Here is a 6641-nt window from a genome sequence, read left to right as displayed (position 1 = left end):
CGAGCCTGACTCTACGTTTAGCTGACGGAACCACACGGTATCCTGAAGGCTTAGCGGAAGATGTTCTAGTAAGAATAGGAAAATTTCTTGTGCCTGTCGATTTTATTGTTTGTAAGATGGGTGATGATGATCCCCATGAATCCTTAATTCTTGGAAGACCATTTCTGGCTACCTGTCGTGCACGAATAGACGTTAGTTCAGGTGAAATTACCTTGAGATTCGATGGACAAGCCACAAATGATGGAAAAGAAAGTGCGAAAGAAGAACCTGATGAAGATGAAAGGGCAAAGGTCAAAGCCAAGATGAAACCAAAACCAAAGTGGAAAAATGATAAGCTTACATGGAAGAAACGTGGGTACCAAAATGCTTCTTACCCACCACCAAGGAATATTGTAACCCCTCGTCTTTTCCGATAAGTTTACGAGTTCGAAAAAAAAATATATTTAGGCTATGACATTTATGAGATGATCTCTCGGTTCTTCAGAAGGATTTTTTTTTAGAGAGGCTAGTTATTAATAAGCTACGATCTACGTACCGGTCGCGAACCGTAAAAATTTTAAGTGAAAAGGAGTTCGGGAATTATTTTTTACCGGCTCAATCTTTCGGACTGCGCTGTTTGTACTGTCCAGAATAGGCAGAACGTGTTGGACGCGGCCCTGGACGCGCGTCCAATGCGCGTCCAGTGGAGTCCAGTAGTTCAGAACTAGGCAGAACCCGTGGACGCGGTAGCGGACACGCGTCCACCGGGCGTCCAAGGCGAAAGTAAGATTAAATGGTGTAAGCTTGATTATTGATTATTGATGTTTAGATGATGTGGTTGTTTGATGTTCGTGAGATCAAACTAAGCTTTGATTGTTGTTGATGTTTAGATGATGGGGTTGTAATGAACCTAAGAGGTTATGAGAATGATGATGATGTTATAACATGTTGATACATGGGTTATGAAATGGTGATAAAGTTAGGATGGTTATTACTGATGATTGTAATGATTATAGATAGTAATTAGAGCTTAATTAAGGACTTAGTAATTACTGATGGATTAACAGTGGAGTTCAGGAGGTAATTAAGCTCTAATTATAGTGATTAAGGACTGATAATAGTTATTAAGGTTTAATGACTAGATGAATAGACGGAATGGTAATTAATATATTATCAAGGTGGGACTAATTATTTGAAGGATTATCTTTGGTGATTATTGTGAGATCTTTGTTATGGGCAATACTCTCTATTTGGTGGTTATGTTGAAAGATTGGAATTACTCCTTTAGAATGAAATTGTTATATGCAAATATTGAGATAAAGATTGTATATGGTGAATTTTGAGGAAATAGTTGTTGAACGACTTTGGATTATGGTTAAGCAATGACTTTGCCTATTAGAAATTTATATATATTTGGATGTGCGATATCCTCAAGTTAGATTTACCAAAGAGATATTTTAAATCCTCAAGTAAACATCAACAATCCCCAAATCAAAAGAATCACTTCCAAGTTCTTAAAATAATAACCAAAGAGAGAATTCCAACCTCTCCAAATAAATTCTAAAGGAGTAATTCCAATCTTTCAACATAACCACCAAATAGAGAGTATTGCCCATAACAAAGATCTCACAATAATCACCAAAGATAATCCTTCAAATAATTAGTCCCACCTTGATAATATATTAATTACCATTCCGTCTATTCATCTAGTCATTAAACCTTAATAACTATTATCAGTCCTTAATCACTATAATTAGAGCTTAATTACCTCCTGAACTCCACTGTTAATCCATCAGTAATTACTAAGTCCTTAATTAAGCTCTAATTACTATCTATAATCATTACAATCATCAGTAATAACCATCCTAACTTTATCACCATTTCATAACCCATGTATCAACATGTTATAACATCATCATCATTCTCATAACCTCTTAGGTTCATTACAACCCCATCATCTAAACATCAACAACAATCAAAGCTTAGTTTGATCTCACGAACATCAAACAACCACATCATCTAAACATCAATAATCAATAATCAAGCTTACACCATTTAATCTTACTTTCGCCTTGGACGCCCGGTGGACGCGTGTCCGCTACCGCGTCCACGGGTTCTGCCTAGTTCTGAACCTACTGGACTCCACTGGACGCGCATTGGACGCGCGTCCAGGGCCGCGTCCAACACGTTCTGCCTATTCTGGACAGTACAAACAGCGCAGTCCGAAAGATTGAGCCGGTAAAAATAATTCCCGAACTCCTTTTCACTTAAAATTTTTACGGTTCGCGACCGGTACGTAGATCGTAGCTTATTAATAACTAGCCTCTCTAAAAAAAAATCCTTCTGAAGAACCGAGAGATCATCTCATAAATGTCATAGCCTAAATATATTTTTTTTTCGAACTCGTAAACTTATCGGAAAAGACGAGGGGTTACAATATTCCTTGGTGGTGGGTAAGAAGCATTTTGGTACCCACGTGTTCTTCCATGTAAGCTTATCATTTTTCCACTTTGGTTTTGGTTTCATCTTGGCTTTGACCTTTGCCCTTTCATCTTCATCAGGTTCTTCTTTCGCACTTTCTTTTCCATCATTTGTGGCTTGTCCATCGAATCTCAAGGTAATTTCACCTGAACTAACGTCTATTCGTGCACGACAGGTAGCCAGAAATGGTCTTCCAAGAATTAAGGATTCATGGGGATCATCATCACCCATCTTACAAACAATAAAATCGACAGGCACAAGAAATTTTCCTATTCTTACTAGAACATCTTCCGCTAAGCCTTCAGGATACCGTGTGGTTCCGTCAGCTAAACGTAGAGTCAGGCTCGTCGGTTTCAAGCATGGTAAGTTCAATTTCTCAAAGAGATTTGAAGACATGACATTAATAGAAGCACCAAGATCAGCAAGAGCGTTTCTAGGTTCCATGTTCTGTATAGAACAAGGAATCAACAAGGCTCCAGGGTCACCCTTCTTTCTAGGGTTCCCCTCAGTCAAGCAAGCCGAAGATTCTTGGCTTAAACAAGTAAAATTATCACAAATGTCATTCTCAAACAACTCACGGCATTCTTTGCAATTGAAATTTTTTTGAATAAAAGCATTAATTGTACCTTCTCGAGCCGTTTCTTTCTCTTTTGAACTATTAATGTTGTCTCGTGGTAGCTCTTTTTCTTTCGGGCATTCTTCCAAAGTGATTTTCTCCTTGTGTTCCTTCATTGATATGGTGCATGAACCGCTCGCATTCTTCAATTCGAGATTAGTTGTAACACCTTGATATTTCAAATAAATTATTTCCCTACAAAGACCCTTGAAATAAAACTATTTTGATTTCTATGGGAATTATTCTATTTATGATTTCAAAATAAACCATTTTAGTAAGAAAATAATTTTAAGACTAATCATGATTTTATGAACCTTATACGTTATATATATATAGATGTACATCATATTAATCTTTAAACCCAAAATTTTATTTTAGACTAACCTGTGATCCATAATATATATATATATATTGAGCCCAAACTCTAACCCAACTTAACCTATCCTATTTTACCTTTACAAAAAATTCAGATTTTAAGACATTAGACCCATTTCTCAAGCCTAAAGATTTTCAACCCAAGCCCAAGGAAATTTTGCTAGAATGTTCTCTAAACTTCTTGAGCCCATGTCTCTTAGTTTAACTTAGGGTTCCTGCCTATTTAAGGAACTACAAAAGCCATTCTTCTTTCCTCCTCACCTCTTGCTACCTAAGGAGAAATACTCAACTCTTTGTCTTAGAATTTCAACTAAAATAGTGAGCTACTCCTCCTTTCTTCCTTTTATTTTCCTTCCTTTCCCTCTTTTATTTCTTCTTCCTTTGCTCTTGACTTATGTATTGCTCTTGTTATGTATGTATTTGGATTTTTGGGTTTTAGACGGTGGTGAAGGTGACCAAGTTGAGAAATAGAAGGGGGGATCTTAGCTTGTGATGCTAGCTTGAAGGTAAGATATCATGGCTGCCCAAAAACTACGTTTTTGCTCCTCTAATTTATTATTCTCTAGTATATATACTCTGTTTTCTTGCCCAAAATATTTTGTTAAGGTTAATGGGTTTGTGTCTTTGGAGCTAGAAATCTGTTTATTTATGTGTGTATGGGTTGTTGTCATTTTAACCGAGTTTTGGAGTTGGAATGGTCTTCTGTTACTCTCTGACTAGGTAGAATTCATCTGCTGTCTGTTTTCATTTTTTTTATTATTTCTTCTTCTACTTTTTGTCGCTGAAATCTTCTACTGTTTGCTGCTAGGCAATTTTGGTCCCAAATTTCAGATTGAACATATATATGTTTATTAACCTGGACGTATGAATATATGTATATACTATTAATTATGGTTATTATTATTTGTTTTCCTTTTCTTTTATTTAATGTTTATAGTTTACTTTAGTATATATTTAGTTAATTAGTTTTACTGTACGTAACATATATATTTATTAGATTCTATTTTATTTCATTATGAATGTATATATGTTTATTAGTCTATTTTTATTTATTTATGACTATTTCATTTTGGTTGAGTTATTATTTTTGGATACCTTATGATATTACAGTTTAATATTATGTGAATTGAGAATGCTTTTTGAGAAGCTAGTACCTATTTTAAAAGGATTATGCGGGTGAGATATATCGTAAATCAAATAATATTGTAAACTCATTATTTTAAAATTGTATATGTTTTTTTTTTTGGAGGACTTGAGATTTGTGGGCTAAGGCCCTATGTTTGAATTTAGTCTGGTAGAAAACATCCTGGACAGTTTTGAGAGGTAACTTGGTAGAAAATATCTTGGGTTACTAGGACTGGTTTACTACCCGCTGGGCTTGGAATCCCAGTTAGGGGGTGTGCACACTTAAGGTAGTGGTCCTGATTCCACCCGTGGTTAAGTGGGGGTTGTGTTGTGTTCAGTAGAGGGTTGTTGTTCACTTAGGGCTTCACTGAGATGATGTCCCTACCCCGCTATTGCAAATTTGAATTTTCCTCCATATGTATACATATATGGTATTGATTATGCTTGAGATGAAACTAAAATTCCTCCCTATTCGTATTATTGTAAGTCTACACTTATACATTGCTATCTTATGAGTAATATTTGAGAATTTTCGTTTTAAACTTGACTATTAGAAATGAATGGATGTTTTGGGAAGAATTATATGTACTCGCATAATCCTATGGTGTGAGTACTCAAGTGTGAAATCTATGTTTTTTTAAAAAAATAAAATAAAATCCCTTACTTTGTAAGGTATAAAGATGTATCTATCTACAAAAGTATATTTATTTGCTAAATTAAATATGCAATTATTTTACGGGGCAGAGTGATTCTTATTTAGCATTTTTTTATGCTAACTTTGTGCTTTTATATGTTTTGGATATAACCTTTTCAGGTCAGGAGTGATGCGTGACTCGAGAGCGCGACTTAGTGCTTGATTCTCCATTATGTTTTGTTTTGTTAGGTTTGATCTTTGGGTTTAGATGTAACCTTTGATACACTTGACTTATGTTTTGGTTAGTTGTGAACTTATTTTCTGTAGATATCTATCATCGTCTACTCGGTGCTAGAACTTTGTTTTTGTAAGACGCACTGGACATTTGGGCTTGTAGAGTTGTATTTTGGGCTATGTTAACTTTTTGAGTTAGCCTTGCACCTGTGACCCGATAGGTGTGGCAGTAACATTGCTAACTTTTAAGAAGTTTGAATGTAATTTTAATTAGTTAAATGAAACTTTATGGGTATTATATCAATTAAGTCTATAATCTCTTTAAGTTTTGGTGGTAAATTTGGGGTGTTACATTAGGACTACAAGAGGTAGTCTTGTTTTTTTGGTCATCTACCTTACATTGACATGTTCCACAGATAGCATCCATTGGATCACATTTCACATGTGTTTCTTCTTTGGCATCAATGGCGTTGACTCTCTCTTTCGAATTGTTTTCAGTATTACTCGGGAGTTGTCCGTAGTGGCGATGTCAGTATTACTCGGGAGTTGTCCGTCTGACATCATCTTAAACATTTGAGAAATTTGATTCTCAATTGTCTTAACTGTGGCCTTAGACTCTTGTCGAAGACTAGAAATTTCTTGTCTAATCTCTTGAGTAATCTCTTGTTTCAGATTTGCCCGATCATTTTTCAGTTCCATGATCGTCCTTGTAAGTCTTTCATCTACTTCACGGATGTCATCACTTCTTTGTTGAGTAAAATCAAGTTGAGAGTCGTATTGTGGCCTGAACTGGGTCATTTGATTTTCATTTTCTTGGTTTTGATTGTACATCAGTCTGTTCTTGTCATTCTGTCCATATGCAGGCTTGTTTCCATAGTTGTATTATCTTTGCGCTTGATATCCATCATTGTTGCTATTGTTCCAACCCTCTCCTTGTTTCCAATTGTTGTTTGATCTTTGGTTTTGTCCATAAGCATTGAAGTTGGAGTTCCTTTGGTAATCTACCGCCTCAACTTGTTCAGATGCAGACGTAGAAGTGCAAATATTGGTGTCATGAGGTCCTCCACAGATATTACAATAAAGTGTCAATGCCATGCAAGGCTTGGGCTTTCCTTCAATTTTTTCTACCATAGCTTGTAGCTTTTTGATTTCGTGATTCATTGCTTCGATTTTGGCCTCGCTCGCCACTCGATTATC

General features: G+C 35.7%; 1 long non-coding RNA gene across 1 annotated transcript; it reads left to right on the top strand.

The window, feature by feature from the left end:
• The first annotated feature begins 3700 nt into the window (after window positions 1–3700).
• LOC116026101 lies at window positions 3701–5752 on the top strand. Its single transcript, XR_004099777.1, has 3 exons — window positions 3701–3769; window positions 3891–3957; window positions 5391–5752. It is a non-coding gene; the product is annotated as an uncharacterized LOC116026101 (long non-coding RNA).
• Window positions 5753–6641: the final 889 nt, after the last annotated feature.

Source organism: Ipomoea triloba, chromosome 7, assembly GCF_003576645.1.
Source record: "Ipomoea triloba cultivar NCNSP0323 chromosome 7, ASM357664v1".
Classification (NCBI taxonomy): domain Eukaryota; kingdom Viridiplantae; phylum Streptophyta; class Magnoliopsida; order Solanales; family Convolvulaceae; genus Ipomoea; species Ipomoea triloba.
The sequence above is the reverse complement of the archived record's forward strand: the minus strand, read 5'-3'. Positions and strand labels throughout refer to the sequence as shown.